Genomic DNA, 18,208 nt, shown 5'->3' with positions numbered 1-18,208 from the left:
TGAATCAGCTATACGTATACATATATCCCCATATCCCCTCTCTCTTGCGTCTCCCTCCCACCCTCCCTATCCTACCCCTCTAGGTGGTCACAGAGCACCGAGCTGATAGTAGTCCCATTTTTGTGTACCTATTCCAGTACAACACAGCTCAGGTCTATAACGGGGTATATTGCAGACATTGTTTAGCACAGAATTGTTTCTGGTGGTATAGAGTTGAGGACAACTTAAGGGTCTATCACTAGGGGAATGGTTAAGTAAATATGATGGATGCATCCTATAGAACACTGTAGCAGTCAGAAACAGTAAAATAACTGTATTGGCAATGCCCTCCAGCCCAAGACCCCCAGGAACATACCCCTGTAGCTGAAACAAAATGGATTTATTATTCATCATAGGGAGTGGGTAACACACACTAGAACTGTGAGGCTTCTCAGCAAGAGAATGTTTGGAAGGATTTACAAGATTCGAGCTTGTGTTAGATGATTTGAGAGAGGGTTAAAGTGGGACTTTGCTTTGGCTTGGACACATCAGGAAGTAGAAGCAATTCTATGATTGGTTATCTTAATTAAATCTTATCCATAGGAAGGGAAGACTAGAATGAGGCAAAGCTATAATTGACAAGGAAGCTGTGGTCACTCTTACTAGCCAGGATAGGGAATGTGTGGTTGTTTGTGTGGCTTGGACAACGTTCATGTGTCTGTGTTCAAACATGATTATGCAGTTGGTCTTGTGTTTGTCTTGATCCATTATGGTCACAGAGTGGCCTTGTGTGATGTTGATGTTCTGTGAAATTGTTTATGTTCAACAGAACACAAGTGTTAGGCTCGTAATAACATGAAGGCCTTGCTGATTATACCAAACCCTGATGTGCTTTTCTCTTTCACAGTACAGCAACAACTTGAAGAGAACTTAAAACATGATATAGATTGTTAAAAAGGGCTTACAACAAGATCTATAGCATTAAACACATAAGTAAAACAAGAGTATGTATTATTCAAGGATGAAAACACACACACACACACACACACGGTTCTATACCAAATGCATAGGTTCTCATCTTTAGTGAGGGTAGAGGGAAGGGGCCAGTAGCCAATACTGGGGGTAAACAATATTGGGGGTGAAAGGAAATTATTAAATAACAGAGGAGTCTCCTGAGGACCATTGTGATAATATGCTATGGATTGAGGATTATAATAATTCAGTTCTCAACTGCTGAGATCTAAAGGGCAGTCTATACATCAGCAGAAACATGTTAAGGGAAAGAGTAGGAGCCTGTGGCCCAGCTTCATGTTTGCATTTACTGCCCTTGCCTTGTGGGAGGTGAGGGAGGCCTTCTTTAAGCTTTTCCTAAATCTCTCTCATTTCCCCCAGCGGGAATGAGCTATTGTAATGATAGCATGTTGATGCTTGTTGAAATAAAACATGCCCACTAGTGTAAAATTAGAGCATTAATATTTCCTGTGAAAACTTGATTTAACTTTAAACATATCCAAAAGCTTTGAAAGTAAAAACAACAACAAAACAAAAACAGCGAAACACCCAACTCATATTAGCTGCAGAGAAAGCTAGTTTATTACGTTGGTAAATAAAAGGTAAAAGAAAGGTAAAGGTAGAAGATTTAAAAACAATCTTTTACATAGGTAAAAGATTTCTTCGTAAACCTTAAAATTAGTGTCTGTAATCATGTAATTATGTCATAATTTACTTTCAAACTATAGAACAGAGCTTGTACTTGGCCTCTCCTGTTGCGGAGCACAGGCTCCGGACACGCAGGCTCAGCGGCCATGGCTCACGGGCCCAGCTGCTCCGCGGCATGTGGGCTCTTCCCGGACCGGGGCACGAACCCGTGTCCCCGAACCCGTGTCCCCTGCATCGGCAGGCGGACTCTCAACCACTGCGCCACCAGGGAAGCCCAAGAGCTTGTACTTTTAAGAAACAAAGACTTCCTATCCCCACGCCTGGCATCTTATCAGTGATTCTTTAAAAGTAAATGTCCTAGCGTCTCGAGTGAATTGACTTCAATTTCTATAATACATATTTAGAGGCAGTATTAATAGGTATTAAGATAATAGATTCTTTAACTTAGGAAAGAAAAAAACCTTAATTTTTATTTTGAGACTTTTCTGCTCAACTCTTAAGTGAACGTGTAGGTCTCTGTCTCCTGGGGTCCTCATTATGCTTTTCTTTGCCCTTTCCAGTGTTTCCATCACATTGGGCCCCCTGGCTTCACAGGCATTAGCAAGATAAGGCTAGTGCACCTATGAAGGGCAATCTACCTCTCTGTTATGTCTTACTGTTAGTTCTTATTCTTCATTGACTATGTTCCGGAAAGGGTATCTTGGTGTTTTTTGAAACATTCTTTCTCTTTATTTACATCATTTTCTGGACAGGCAGGGGGGAAAGTATCCTGTGATAGTTCTTATGTCATCAAGTCTTGTTTTGTAATCTCTATAATTACTTGAACCTTCATTAACATTGTAGGAACAAATATAGAACTTTTTTATAAGCATTTCAAAACCCTGAAATTGGTTTTTAAGGATAATTACTCTTTATTACACTACCTCTATAAATCCATGGCAGATCCCTAGGTCTCTTTTATGTCCACTGATAAATATAATGAATTTTGATTTAAGAAGCAAACATACCCCAGTTGAATTACTCTGGAATTTTGCTTATGAAAATACAATATAAGCTATGAAATCCCTGTATTGTATAAGACCACCGTTTTCTTTTTTTTTTTAAAGAATTGGTCTGTAGCAAACTAGAATTTTTTTAATTAATTAATTAATTTTTATTTTGGCTGCGCTGGGTCTTCGTTGCAACACACGGGCTTTTCTAGTTGCAGTGCGCGGGCTTAGTTGTGGTATGTGGGATCTTAGTTCCCCAACCAGCAATCGAACCCAGGCCCCCTGATTTAGGAGCACGGAGTCTTAACCACTGGACGACCAGGGAAGTCCCTAGACCATGTTTTCTGGAGAGAAGTGACATTGTTTCTTTAGAACTTATTCAGACTTCTGAGTTTGATCTCTTGAAATGTCTGTGTTTCATCTCTAAAAATATTTAACAAACTCCACATTTGTTTTATGTAGATAGGATTATGAAGGAACTGTGTTCTCAAAATTGTATTGTACATAAATTGTCCAAATTCACATTTTGCTGTAAAACAGTATTAAGAATGATAGCTCACAGTCTCTTTTTTTTTCACAGTCTCTTTTAAACCCATAATGTGGCCAACATACTATGTTTGCAATAAAGAATACTAGAAAAATAATACTACTGTAAGCATACAGAATAGTCTTTAATTCTACATGCCCCGTGCTTCTGTTAGTACCTGCAGATAGGCTTCCCACAGCTGCATTGGTCCATTCCAGATTCTGAAACTCATTTACACTAAAATGAGTGAAAAATGCTTGATCTGCCTTTGATCTTATGAAATAGAGGGAGCTAATGGACAGTAGTACAATATTATTCCCCTCCTTCCCCCCAACCAGTTTTCCTTCCTAGACATATTTATGTTTTCTATATCCCCTACACCCTTGGGCCCAAGACTATAAAACATAGTAAGAAGCTGAAAAGAATACCTTTAGAGGAACTTTTTTCAAGTTAGTGTACCTAAGCGGACTAGGACCTTAAGCAGTTTTTCCTACAGATGCTAGCAATCTGGAAGGAGTAAAATGAGAGCAGACAGGTTGCTTCCTCAACTAAATAACTGAATGTGGTTTTTTTTGCAAACTCATCAAGTTGTCAATTCACACACACTTTAAGTAAGACTGTACTTAGTATCTCCATATCAGGAATGGAACTTGACACAAGTTTCCATATATGCACCCACACATAATAAATGTCAGCCTCTTGGCAACTGCTATAAGAATTAGTGCTTATAGCATTGGAGATTCTGTTAAAATCATTAATTTGAAATAGTGTTCTTTACAGGGGAATTTTATCAGAAAGGATATAAAGTGTTTTAAGCATGTGATTCCAAAGGAAAGGGAAAGCTAATACAGAACTTAGTAGCATCACATTGATTTAGCTATTTTACAGGTACAGTTTGGAGCTAAAGTGATTTTTAGCCTCTTTAGTGATTTAAGTCTAACCACTGTGGTGGGAGGAGACAGATTTCATATTTACAGAGGTTCATATGTGGTACATTTGGCTTTAAAAGTAATTGTGGTTGGCACAGTAGTAGGAAGCCATCTAGGGCACTGCTGACATCTAATACACAGTGTTTCTGGTAGGCATGGGCCAGAGTTTGATTTGTTTTTTGAGGAGAGGATTATATACCTATTTAGGCAAGGTCAGTTCTTATTTTTGGCATTCATACTAGAATTCTCTATTCTGGTTCTTATGTTTTTGCACATTATAGACAAGTAGTAAATCCCAAACAGAGAAATTCCTGAGAATACAGGTGTTTAAAACCTGAAATCAGTTTACCTTAAAACATTTCAATGTTTTCAAGGAGAAAAGGATATTGTTTTAATTCCCCCTTTGCAAAGAAGTTTTGACTACCTTTTTGAAATGTGTTTTATTACCTGATATACCAGGGGTATTTGGTTGGTATTCTTTTTGTTCTTAAGTCTCAGTATCTCTGTTTTCCTTTAAAACGAAGGTCAGCGAACTTTTTCTGCAAAGGCCCAGAGAGTAAATATTTTAAGCTATGTAGACTACATATGGTGTCTGTTGCATCTCCCCCAACTCCACCGTCCTCTTCCCCTTCTCTCTCCTCATCCTTTGTTTTTTTCCAACCTTCTAAAAATGTAGAAACATTCTAACCTTGAGTAGCCTACAAAAACAGATTTGACCCCCTGGCTGTTTTAAGTGAGCCCTTAATTCTAGACCCAGTTCTGCCCCAAACTCACTTGTGCTTATAGGCAGTTGGTATGATTGGCTTCTCTCACCCGTTTATGAAAATAACTTAATAGTCTCTTCCAGCTTGCAGAATCTATGAAATACCTATACACTTGCTTTTGTTTTGTCATTTTAGATATACAGTTTAATTATCGCAGAAAAAGTTTGATTGTGCTTCAGTTAAATTCCATAATGCCGAGATTAGAATTATCTAGAGCCAAGTCATCTGGCATGTGAACTCAGTGTCAGAAAGCTTGAATTTGAGTGTTTCCGACCCCCACACCCCCGCCAATTGTTAGACTCTTATGGTCTCAAGCAAGCCACCAAACCACTCTGACTTTCCGTTTCCTCTTCATCAAATTGAGGAAATGACATCAATTCTTCCTACCTCTTAAAATTGCTTAATTTTCTAATTGAAATGTAGATACTGAAAATGCTTTGTAAACTACAAAACATAAAATCGTCACTATACATCATTCTTTTAAGCTATGTGCTTTTATAACTGAATTTCTCTTTATAAATTTTATTATAGGAAAAAAACATATATATATATATATATATTTTTTTTTTTTTTTTTTTTTTACTTAAAACTACTAGTTTAAATAACATTAGCCAATAGGGGCAATAAATTCTTCTTAGTTTAACATCTGGAAAATAGTAGGTGACCAATGACTAGTTAGTCAAGGCAGCAGTAGCTTTTTCCAACCAGAACTTATACCTAGATTTTGAATACACTGTTTCTTTTCCAGTGGTATCAAGTGCTCTCTAGAGTATGGATAACTCAGTTCTTAATATAGTGCCTTGCACATAGTAGCCACGCAAATATTTGCTGACTTTCTTTAGGACCTTAGTTCACAAAGACATCAGATGTTCCTATTCCCCTTTCAGCTGTAAATAATTACATTTTTATACTTAGAATATAAAACTGTTGGCTTTCCTTCTTTCATAGTTGTTGTTAAAGAAATTCTTCACTGATGTTTGCTCCATTCCCTCTATTCCTTTTCTTTTTTTCCTTCTTCCGTGACATGGAGAATGAAAGTCTCCATTCCCTGAGACTAGACAGGTTTTGTCCAGTTAAAAGGTAGTTAATTCCCAGTTGACTTTTTTTCTTAACTCCCTCCCATCAATTATGTCCATCAAGAGCCTCTTTAAACCAATTTTCATGTAATAAAAGCTATGCCTTGGTTAATGGAAGTTGCTCTGGGTGGGGGCAGGTAGGAAGGAAACTCCCTAGAAATCTGAGATGAATTTCTCAGGTTTATTTGGTTTTGTGTTATATACAACCTAAAGTACTGCACAAAATACCCTAGTGCAGTACTCCCCAAATCTGGCTGTACATCAGAATCACCAGAGGAACTTTGAAAAACCAAGGATTTCCAGGCCCTGTCACAGACTTACTGAATTAGAGTCTTCGAGAGGGTCATGCCTAGGAATCCATATTTTTAAAAAGATCCAGCCAGGTTTGAAAACCAGTGGAGTAGTTACTGCTGTGGTCTGTAGGGTAAGACAGATGTGAGTTTAAATTCTGGCTATGTGATTTACTTCCTATATGAATTTGAGCAAATAACTTAACCTCTCTCCAAAAAAGTAAACATAATAATAAAATTATATTGCATAGATGTTTTCAAGGATTACATGAGATAATTTAGCATTTAAATGCTTGGCATGGAACACTCAGTAAATCATTTATCATTGTATATGACTGTATTATTATTTTTCTGACAAATACTGTATTCCTTAGGAAAAAAGTTTAAACTGAATTTAAATTTTGAATATAATCTTATTTAAATAGGATTTGAATTAGAAATTTATTTCATGACAGTTCCAAATTAAATTAGTTATGCCACATGTGACTTTTCAGCATCTCATTAATAGAAATATATATTCACTCTGTAGTTTTCTTAGGAAAACTTGGTACTTCTTACAGTAGTAGTATGTACGTGTTGCTAATAGGCCAAGGAGACAGTCATGTCTATTTGGTAGAAACTATTTAGAATTAAACTAAATGCAGTAAAAGAAAAATTGAAAAGAAAGGATACAAAAGTATTCTGTGTTCACTGCTTGATTTCCATTAGGCCCAACCTGATTTTTTTTTTTTTTTTAAGACCAAAGCCACAACTGAGTCTGGGGTGCTAGTGCATACAAGAATATGATATATGCATGGTAATTGTAGCAAATGTTTAGTTTTCTTTAAAAATATGATCTCAAATACTATACCAGAAAGAAAGAAATGATATCAGCCTTTTATATGTGCTAAAATAAGTATCTATATAGGCTGCTATGGTTTTTAACATCCTAAATATTATGAGATCCTTTAAAAATACTTATCCTTCATGTTTGTTTATATGTAAGAAAATAAGTCTTATCATGAAACGTAAGAGTGCTTCATGCTCCACTCGTCATATCATGCTAAGTATTGTCTTACTATTTTAAAAAATTATTTGCCCAATAGTTTGGATGTGTTCTATGAAACACTGAACTGCTATCACAGTTATGCATTACTGGGACTATCCCTTTCAGTAAGGTCTAGGGTAGCCATTTCTAAAGTGAAAATGAGCAGTGAAAAATCATCATTAAAAATAGCCAATTATGTTGGTTCTTTGGTTACAGTGAAATTCCCAGGGTTAGCCGTATTAGTTATAGCCTTGTACTGGTAAGTTGAATTTGGCCAAGTCATAGCTCTAGTTTGTAGCAGAGTCAATCTGAAAACTCAGGTCTCCTAACTCCCCTCGGAAATGAGCCCTTTATTCAGTAGATAAGCCTAGACTAAGCCAATTTGGTCCTCACCCCCTTCTCAAAATCCCCAAGATGGGTTGTTAGAGAGTATTGAGACCAAATGTCTGAAGAATTAGAGTAATATTAGGAGTAATAGTTAACGTTTATTCAGGTACTGAATTGGTGCTTTACCTGCTTTCATTCAATTTTTATTCTATCACCCTATGAGATATATATTGTTATTATGTCCATTATAGAGTTTACTATCTACCTAGTATTCATAATTTCATATCAAAACCAGCCATAATATTAACTATTATTAGAATAGCTACTGTAGGACCTTATTTCTGATGCTGTCCTTTACTTTCTCTTTTCATATTATTTTATATATTTATGAGAGTATGGGTGTGAATATTCACATTTTGAACATGTAGCACCTGACACTAAACAGGTTGAAATAACTTATCCAAATTCACACAAACTGAGGTTTGAACTGAGGTTTGAAATCTGATTCCAAATTTCATTCTTGTTCCGCAACTTTATTTTACTTCTTCAACACTATATTCACAACTCTTATTAAAAATAAGATTGGTTTTATTTGGGGAACAGGGAGGGCATATCAGAGCAAACATCTTTTTTCTTAAACCAGGGGTTCTTACCTTATGTATGCTTTACTTTTCTAAGATAAAAATGTTTTCCTGTTCCATTGTTATCAAACTGTAGAAAATCAGTTTAGCGCCACAATATACAAGGACTTTAAAAGTTACTTAGAGGGTAGAAGTGTTGTGGCCTCTCTGTGAATTGTCAGAGATCTTCTCCAGGTATGTTTCATGGGCACTTTTGTTAGGTGAACTCGGAACATAGATACTTGTGGAAAGTATCATAGTGTCATGCATGTTATTATTTTCTTTTGGAAGCTAGACAAACTTGCAAGAGTATATCATTCAAAATGCTAAACTTTGGATCTTCTGTAGCTAATCTGATTAAACATTCAAAGTTTCAAATTTGTGATGAGTATAATGCCAAAATTTGCATAGGTTTTAGTAATTAATAGCACAGTGGTCTAGGAATCCTGGTATAAGGATTATTTTGGAGACAGATCATTCATCCATTTCTATTTTAGTTTACAGCTGACAGTAGTATGATTGATACTGGTACTGTATTGATTCATCTTGATGGATATTGTGACTCCAGAATAATTAATATAAGGGATGATTTTGACATAAGCAATGGAGAAGTTGAATAAAAATTATTAAAAATGGAAGGTTTACTTCTCCAAGACATTGGCTTTTCAGTTTTTCATTATTGTGTTCTGCCTTAAGTAGCTTTTAGAATTTAGTAGATACCTATAACCTATTCCAATAGAGTTGTTAGACCTGTCAAAACTAGATGCCTTCTTTTTCTTTTTATTGGTGTATAGTTGCTTTATAATGTTGTGTTAGTTTCTGCTGTACAGTGAAGTGAATCAGCTATATGTATACATATATCCCCTCCTCTTGGACCTTGCGCCCCCCCCATGCCACCCATTTAGGTCACCAAAGAGCATCCTGTGCTCTTTGTGCTATACATCAGGTTCCCACTAGCTATCTCTTTTCCACATGGTAGTGTATTTATGTCAAACCTAATCTCCCAGTTCATCCCACCCTGCCCTTGCCCCTCTGTGTTCACACATCCATTCTGAATGTCTACGTCTCTATTCTGGCCTGGCAAATAGGTTCATCTGTACCATTTTTCTAGATTCCACATATATGCATTAATATACAATATTTGTTTTTCTCTTTCTGACTTACTTCATTCTGTATGACAGACTCTAGTTCCAGCCACATTTCTACAAATGACCAAATTTCATTTCTTTTTGTGGCTGAGTAATATTCCATTATATATATGTACCACATATTCTTTATCCATTCATCTGTCGATGGGCATCTAGGTTGCTACCATGACCTGGCTGTTGTAAATAGTGCTTCAGTGAACATTGGGATGCATGTGTCTTTTTGAATTCTGGTTTTCTCTAGGTATATGCCCAGTAGTGGGATTGCTGGGTCATATGGTAGTTCTATTTTTAGTTTTTTGAGGAACTTCCATACTGTTCTCCATAGTGGGTGTACCAATTTACATTCCCACGAACAGTGTAGGAGGGTTCCCTTTTCTCCATACCCTCTCCAGCATTTATTGTTTGTAGATTTTTTGATGATGGCCATTCTGACCGGTGTGAGATGATACCTCACTGTACTTTTGATTTGCATTTCTCTAATGATTAGTGATGTTGAGCATACTTTCCTGTGTTTGTTGGCAATCTGTATATCTTCTTTGGAGAAATGTCTATTTAGGTCTTCTGCCCATTTTTTGATTGGGTTGTCTGTTTTTTTGATATTGAGCTGCATGAGCTGTTTGTATATTTTGGAGATTAATCCTCTGTTCGTTGCTTCATTTGCAAATATTTTCTCCCATTCTGAGGGTTGTCTTTTCATCTTGTTCATGGTTTCCTTTGCTGTGCAAAAGCTTTTAAGTTTAATTAGGTACCATTTGCTTATTTTTGTTTTTATTTTCATTACTCTAGGAGGTAGGTCATAAAAGATCTTGCTGTGTTTTTCCTATGTTTTCCTCTAAGAGTTTTATAGTGTCCGGTCTTACATTTAGGTTTTTAATCCATTTTGAGTTTATTTTTGTCTTTGGTGTTAGGGAGTGTTCTAATTTCATAGTTTTACGTGTAGTTGTCCAGTTTTCCCAGCATCACTTATTGAAGAGGCTGTCTGTTTTACATTATATATTCTTGTCTCCTTTGTCATAGATTAAGTGACCATAGGTGGGTGGGTTTATGTCTGGGCTTTCTATCCTGTACCATTGATCTATATTTCTGTTTTTGTGTCAGTACCATACTGTCTTGATTACTGTAGCTTTGTAGTATAGTCTGAAGTTGGGGAGCCTGATTCCTCCAGCTCCATTTTTCTTTCTCAAGATTGCTTTGGTTATTTGGGGTCTTTTGTGTTTCCGTACAAATTGTAAAACTTTTTGTTCTAATTCTGTGAAAAATGCCAGTGGTAATTTGATAGGGATTGCATCGAACCTGTTGATTGCTTTGGGTAGTATTGTCATTTTCACAATATTGATTCTTCTGATCTAGGAGCATAGTATATCTCTCCATCTGTTTGTGTCATCTTTGATTTCTTTCATCAGTGTTTTATATTTTTTTTTTAATTAATTTATTTATTTATTTTTGGCTGTGTTGGAACTTCTTTGCTGTGCGCAGGCTTTCTCTAGTTGCAGCGAGCGGGGGCTACTCTGCATTTAGTATAGATGTCTGCTACCTCTTTCCTCAGTGTATGCTGACCATTATCCCCTTTATAGGTGTGGCTGATGTGGTGACCAGAGCCTGCACTGGCTATTGAGAAGGGCCACCCCTTTGCTCTGTGGTTGTCACTGCCCTGTCAGAGGTGGGGTCTGCTCTGTAGTTGTTGGAGTTGAGGCCCCCAGATCTGTTTCTGAGCTGTGTTTCTGATCTGTGGTGCAAGGTAGGTGGGAGTGGAGCACTCCCACTGGGAGAGAAGCAACTGAATATTGCTCCTCTGGAGTTGTTGCCCTGTGGGCATGCTCTGTTGTGTCACCTTTCACCTGTTATGTGAGCTCTCAGATTACACTGTTGTTGGCACTGCTCTTGGCCCCACCCGAACCAGGGGTATGCCAATAATTAGCTAGCCCTGGTGTCTCTCAGTTGTTTTTGTTTTTGTTTTTAATTTATTTATTTATTTATTTTTGGCTGCGTTGGGTCTTCGTGGCTGCACGTGGGCTCTCTCTGGTTGCGGCAAGTGACGGCTGCTCTTCATTGTGGTGCACAGGCTTCTCATTGCAGTGGCTTCTGTTGTTGCATAGCATGGGCTCTAGGTGCGCGGGCTTCAGTAGTTGCGGCATGGGGGCTCAGTAGTTGTGGCTCACGGGCTGCAGAGCGCAGGCTCAGTAGTTGTGGCACACAGGCTTAGTTGCTCCGCAACATGTGAGATGTTCCCGGACCAGGGCTGAAACCCGTGTCCCCTGCATTGGCAGGCGGATTCTTAACCACTGCGCCACCAGGGAAGCCCCTGTAGTTTTCTGAGTACAGGTCTTTTGCCTCCTGAGGTAGGTTTATTCCTAGGTATTTTATTCTTTTTGTTGCAATGGTAAATGGGATTGTTTCCTTAATTTCTCTTTCTGATCTTTCGTTGTTAGCGTATAGGAATTCAAGAGATTTCTGTGCATTAATTTTGTATCCTGCAACCTTACCAAATTCATTGATTAGTTCTAGTAGTTTTCTGGTGGCATCCTTAGGATTTTCTATGTATAGTATTATGTCATGGGCAAACAGTGACAGTTTTACTTCTTCTTTTCCAGTTTGTATTCCTTTTATTCTTTTTCTTCTCTCATTGCCGGAGCTAGGATAATACTATGTTGAATAATAGTGGTGAGAGTGGACATCCTTGTCTTGTTCCTGATCTTAGAGGAAATGCTTTCAGTTTTTCACCATTGAGATGATGTTTGCTGTGGGTTTGTCGTATATGGCCTTTACTATGTTGAGGTAGGTTCTCTCCATGCCCACTTTCTGGAGAGTTTTTATCATAAATGGGTGTTGAATTTTGTCAAAAGCTTTTTCTGCATCTATTGAGATGATCATAGATTTTATTCTTTGATTTGTTAATATGGTGTATCACATTGATTGATTTGCATATATTAAAGAATCCTTGCATCCCTGGGATAAACCCCACTTGATCATGGTGTATGGTCTTTTTAATGTGTTGCTGGATTCTGTTTGCTAGTATTTTGTTGAGGATTTTTGCATCTATGTTCATCGCTGATATTGGTCTGCAGTTTTCTTTTTTTGTGTGATATCTTTGTTTGGTTTTGGTATCAGGGTGATGGTGGCCTCATAGAACAAGTTTGGGAGTGTTCCTCCCTCTGCAATTTTTTGGAAGAGTTTGAGAAAGATAGGTGTTAGCTCTTCTCCAAATGTTTGATAGAATTTGCCTGTGAAGCCATCTGGTCCTGGACTTTTGTTTTTTGGAAGATTTTTAATTACAGTTTCAGTTTCATTACTTGTGATTGGTCTGTTTACATTTTCTGATTCTTCCTGGTTCAGTCTTGGAAAGTTGTACCTTTCCAAGAATTTGTCCATTTCTTCCAGGTTGTCCATTGTATTGGCATATAGTTGCTTGTAGTGATCTCTCATGATCCTTTGTATTTCTGCAGTGTCAGTTGTTACTTCTCCTTTTTCATTTCTAGTTTTATTGATTTGAGTCCTGTCCCTTCTCTTGATGAGTCTGGCTAAAGGTTTATCAAATATGTTTATCTTCTCAACCAACTTTTCATTTTATTGATCTTTGCTATTGTTTTCTTCATTTCTATTTCATTTATTTCTTCTATGATCTTTATGATTCCTTTCCTTCTACTAACTTTGGGTTTTCTTTGTTCTTCTTTTTCTAGTTGCGTTAGGTGTAAGGTGAGATTGTTTATTTGAGTTTTTTCTTGTTTCTTGAGGTGAGATTGAATTGCTTTAAACTTCCCTCTTAGAAGGGAAGTTTTTTTGCTGTGTCCCATAGGTTTTGAGTCATCATGTTTTCATTGTCATTTGTCTAGGTATTTTGCTGCATCCCATAGGTTTTGGGTCATCGTGTTTTCATTGTCATTTATTTCTAGGTATTTTTTTATTTCCTCTTTGATTTCTTCAGTGATCTCTTGGTTATTTAGCAGCACACTGTTTAGCCGCCATGTGTTTGTGTTTTTTACAGTTTTTTTCCTGTAATTGATTTGTAATCTCATAGCATTGTGGTCGGAAAAGAGGCTTGATACATCTATATTTCAATTTTCTTAAATTTTCTGAGGCTTGATTTGTGACCGAAGATGTGATCTATCCTGGAGAATATTCCATGTGCACTGGAGAAGAAAGTGTATTCTTCTGCTTTCGGGTGAAATGTCCTATAAATATCAATTAAATCTATCTGGTCTGTTGTGCCATTGAAAGCTTATGCTTCCTTATTTATATTCTGTCTGGATGAGGTTTTCAGCTGATTTTTCAGCAGAAACTCTGCAGGCCAGAAGGGAGTGGCAGGATATATTTAAAGTGATGAAAGGGAAAAACCTACAACCAAGATTATACTACCTAGCAAGGATCTCATTCAGATTTGATGGAGAAATCAAAAGCTTTACAGACCAGCAAAAGCTAAAAGAATTCAGCACCACCAACCAGCTTTACAACAAATACTGAAGGAACTTCTCTTGGTGAGAAACACAAGAAAAGAAAAAGACACAAATCAGTTAAGGAAATGGTAATAGGAACATACATATCAATAATCACCTTGAATATAGATGGATTAAATGCTCCAACCAAAAGACACAGACTGGCTGAATAGATACGAAAACAAGACCCCTATATATGTTGTGTGTAAGAGACCTACTTCAGACTAGGGACACATACAGACTGAAAGTGAGGGGATGGAAAAAGATATTCCATGCAAATGGAAACCACAAGAAAGCTGGAGTAGCAATACTCGTATCAGATAAAATAGACTTTAAAATAAAGACTGTTACAAAAGATAAGGAAGGACACTACATAATGATCAAGGGATCAATCCAAGAAGAAAACATAACAATTATAAATATTTATGCACCCAGCATAGGAGCACCTCAATATATAAGGCATATGCTAACAGCCATAAAAGGGGAAATCGACAGTAACACAATAATAGTGGAGGACTTTAACACCCCACTTACACCATTGGATGCCTTCTTTTCTTAAAAAGCAATGTGCTCTTCTGATTTGTAAGCTCAGTTTTCTGTAGTCTTATAACCTTGTAAAAGATAGAACATTTTTCGTTTGAACTCTAGTTGAAGTGTCTAATTGAATGCTTTCAATCATGGGTTGTAGTTTTCCTAAAGGTTTCATTCTTGAGAAGTATTGGCCCAGAGTATCATAAAGGAAAATAATGAAAACTGTATTCATGAACATACATGCTGTTGGGGATGTGAGGTGTAAAGCATGTGGGGATGTTCCTAAGAAGTTACCTTAATTGTAAGGAGAGCACCGTATGCTATTCTTCGGCCATTCAGAGAATGAGAGTACAGGTATGGGCAGTGGGGAGGGTGAAATATGTACCTGCAGAGCTCTTATGAATGGAACTGAAAGGCATGTCTGGCATGTGAAAGGAGTGTAGGTCAGACTGAGCTACCTAAAAGACTGTTGTCATTGCAGTGGCTCCTAGACACTGCTTTTTGAGGAAAGAAGTGAAAGAGGAAGTGTGTACATACTAAGGGAAAGACTCAGGAAAAAGAAACATCCTTGATTTTCTAAGTGCCTCTTCTGTTTTCATTGCTTTGTAAATAAGATGGAGGGCAAATACAGTTATTCAAAAATATAAATGACCACAAAAGAGAGAAGTCATGGTTCAGTATACTTTGGTTTTTACTGCTGTTTTTTATGGTGTGCATTTGTGTTTACAATGCTCTCTGAAACAAACCTCCCATAGTCACTTTTTTTGTAACTTCTTTACCACTCATCATCTCATTTTTATGAAGTTGTTTGCATTAATTTGCATCTGTAGTCATTCCCTAAGTTCATTCTGGAATGGCTGAAACCACTTATAAAGAAGAAGATACTGGGCTTCCCTGGTGGCGCAGTGGTTGAGAGTCCGCCTGCCAATGCAGGGAACACGGGCTTGTGCCCCGGTCCGGGAGGATCCCACGTGCCGCGAGGCGGCTGGGCCTGTGGGCCATGGCCGCTGAGCCTGTGCGTCCGGAGCCTGTGCTCCACAATGGAAGAGGCCACAACAGTGAGAGGCCCGTGTAACGCAAAAAAAACCACAAAAAACAAAAAACAAAAAAAAAAAAAGAAGAAAATATTGAGGATATCTAATGGCCCAGTGTGTTACTTACGATTGTGTGTTACTTACGATTGTTGAATTTTGCTTTTGACCAGGAATGTTTTTTTGGGTTTTGTTTTTTAATATTTATTTATTTATTTGGCTGCATTAGATCTTCGTTGTGGCATGCGGGATCTTTCATTGAGGCACATGGGATCTTTCGTTGCAGCACGCAGGCTTATCTCTAGTTGTGGGACAGGCTTCTCACTAGTTGTGGCACGCAGGCTCAGTAGTTGTGGCACTCAGGCTCAGTAGTTGTGGTGCATGGGCCGTAGAGTGCATGGGCTTAGTTGCTCCACAACGTGTGGGATCTTAGTTCCCTGACCAGGGATCAAACCCGAGACCCCTGCATTGGAAGGCGGATTCTCAACCACTGGACCACCAGGGAAGTCCCCTGACCAGGACTGTATTAACGTTTTCATTAAAATATACATCATTTTCTCTTTGTAATTAGAATATGTATGGAGACAATAGAGTCTTTAATTTATTTATTAAGACTAGTAATAAATATTATTTTGAATATTTCTCTTTGAAGCTTAGAAAATTTTGGCATCAAAGTTACATTTAGTGCTGATTATACACAACAATTGTATTATTTTTATCAATTGTATCTCAACTAAAGTGGTCCTCTGTGATTCTATGCCCTAGGGAGAAAAAGACTGAACTCTGTTCTTTAAATCTATACTACTAGATTTTAAGAAAAAAGAAAGGAAATAAAATTACTTTTATTCTTAATCTTTTATTTTTGTTTCCTATTATTAAATATATAGAGCACAGTATTATATAGTCCATGTAATAAATTTAATAATCTGTATTTAGTGGGGATTTGTATATTTTAATATCTCTTCCTTAATAGAATAGATATATTCCTAAAAAGTTTGCTCTACAACTTTCTATTTATTATAGTGATTTTTTTCCCGATGATTTCCATAATATTAAAATTGTAAACCATTCTTCTGTTCCAACATTTAACTATCATAAAATCATATTTGTTTTTAAACATCTATATCCTTAGAAGAAAAGCAATAGTTCTCCCATAAAATATTAACAACCTTGAAATATTAACAACATTTCTGCAACGTACTCAAAATAAGAAACAGAATCTTTGGCAGAAGGATTGTCATTCTCATTTTTCTTCACAAACTGTTTTCCCATCATAAACAATCACATGAGCTTTAGTGATCAGGTGACATTGTTTGCTAGTGTGGAACTGCACTACCACTTCAAATGTTATCTCCACATTAACAGTATGTTTTTTCTCTTAGCCTTTTTCCTTCTTTAAAATTTATTATCTTTTCCAAAAGTCTTGATTTAGATCACTTCTATTTTGACATGCTGATCATAAATAATTCTGTTTTAATAGTGTATCTATTGTATATTGAATCATAAAAGCATCATTTTATAGGTAGGCATCCTCATAGTCATAGATGTTGTACTGGGCCCCTGAGTTCTGTAATCAGCTAGTTCTTGTTCGGTAACATTGAGACTATTGACAGACTTCTAAAATTTGCAGGTTTAACAAGTGAATTTATACTCATTGTTCCTAAAGGTATGTCCTTCTTACAGTATTAAGTATATGAGATAATATCTATGAAACACTGAAGAACTAAACATATTTGGTAGTTATGGCTATCACTGCTCTGTGTCAGCCTTCTTCCCTGGGTCATGTTTTCCCTTTTCTCCAAGGACTTCTTTGGGTTTTTTTATCTTCAGCTTCAAAAAGCATTGTATTGGTTTAGGTTAACTCAGCAGCCAAGCAGAGGTGGATGGTGAGCCGTTATAGAAAGGTTAAGAAATGATGGGACTATTGTACAAACACTTCTCCAGTCCCTTTTTATGTGAAAAAAATGTCTTGTATTTGTCTTTGTAGTGCTCTCATTGTGACCCACTTAATAATATATGAAAAAGAAGCATCATTTAGATGATAGAAATAAAACATGCAGAGGCAGAGAGTGGAAATTGCTTATCATTCCCCAACTTTTCTTTAAGCACCATCCTGTGTCAAACCAGATTAATGTAAAGTAGCAGAAAAATGATATTAAATATGAATATACCCAGATTTTCCTGGCCAGGCTTATTTGTTGGCTTCTTGATATAATTCCTGAATTTCAGAATCCAGACCTCAGCATGTACTTTAGATGAATATTTTTTAAAATTTGAAATACAGAAAATATTATCAAGTACTTGGTTACTGGATGTTAAAATTCTGAGCTCCCAACTACATCTCTGTATAACAGATTCTCTCCATTTTACCAATTCAACATGTAGGGAGGGGTCTTGAGACCTTCAGGAGAGACTTGATAGCAGTTAAACCTTATACTCCCGATCCTTTGGTTCAGACTTAAAGAGGTTGCATACATATCTTCATGGCTTTGCCTTTGTACATTTTATTTTCCCTTTATAGAATGTGCTGACCTCTGACAAGCTCTGGTTCATTCTATAAAACATAGTATAGGTGTCCTTATCATCTAAGGCAACTCCCTGACCTTTCTACTCTTCATAGATAAAGTTGGTTGCATCCTTTGCACTCTCATATCACTTTGTGTACACCTATTAGAGCACTCTTTCTCAGTGAGTAGGATATAAGTTCCTTGAGGGGAGAGACCAAATCTAATTATCTTTGTTTCTATTTAACCTGTATACAATGGTTTATACCTAGTGTATGTTTGGTATGTGATTGCTGAATACAAAGATAAATGACCATGTTAAGAATCAGTGACTCAGTGAATCCAGCCATATCCTGGGTTCAGGAACATATGTTCCAT

At 37.0% G+C, this 18,208-nt stretch overlaps 1 protein-coding gene across 2 annotated transcripts in view; it reads left to right on the top strand.

Annotated features, from left to right (window-relative positions):
• AFG2A (AFG2 AAA ATPase homolog A) overlaps positions 1-18,208 on the top strand; it is a 334,449-nt gene that overhangs the window by 204,235 nt on the left and 112,006 nt on the right. The gene's annotated exons all lie outside the window — the stretch shown is intronic.

The sequence above is a fragment of the Mesoplodon mirus genome, assembly GCF_964341445.2.
Source record: "Mesoplodon mirus genome assembly, chromosome: 2".
Taxonomy (NCBI): domain Eukaryota; kingdom Metazoa; phylum Chordata; class Mammalia; order Artiodactyla; family Ziphiidae; genus Mesoplodon; species Mesoplodon mirus.
The sequence above is the reverse complement of the archived record's forward strand: the minus strand, read 5'-3'. Positions and strand labels throughout refer to the sequence as shown.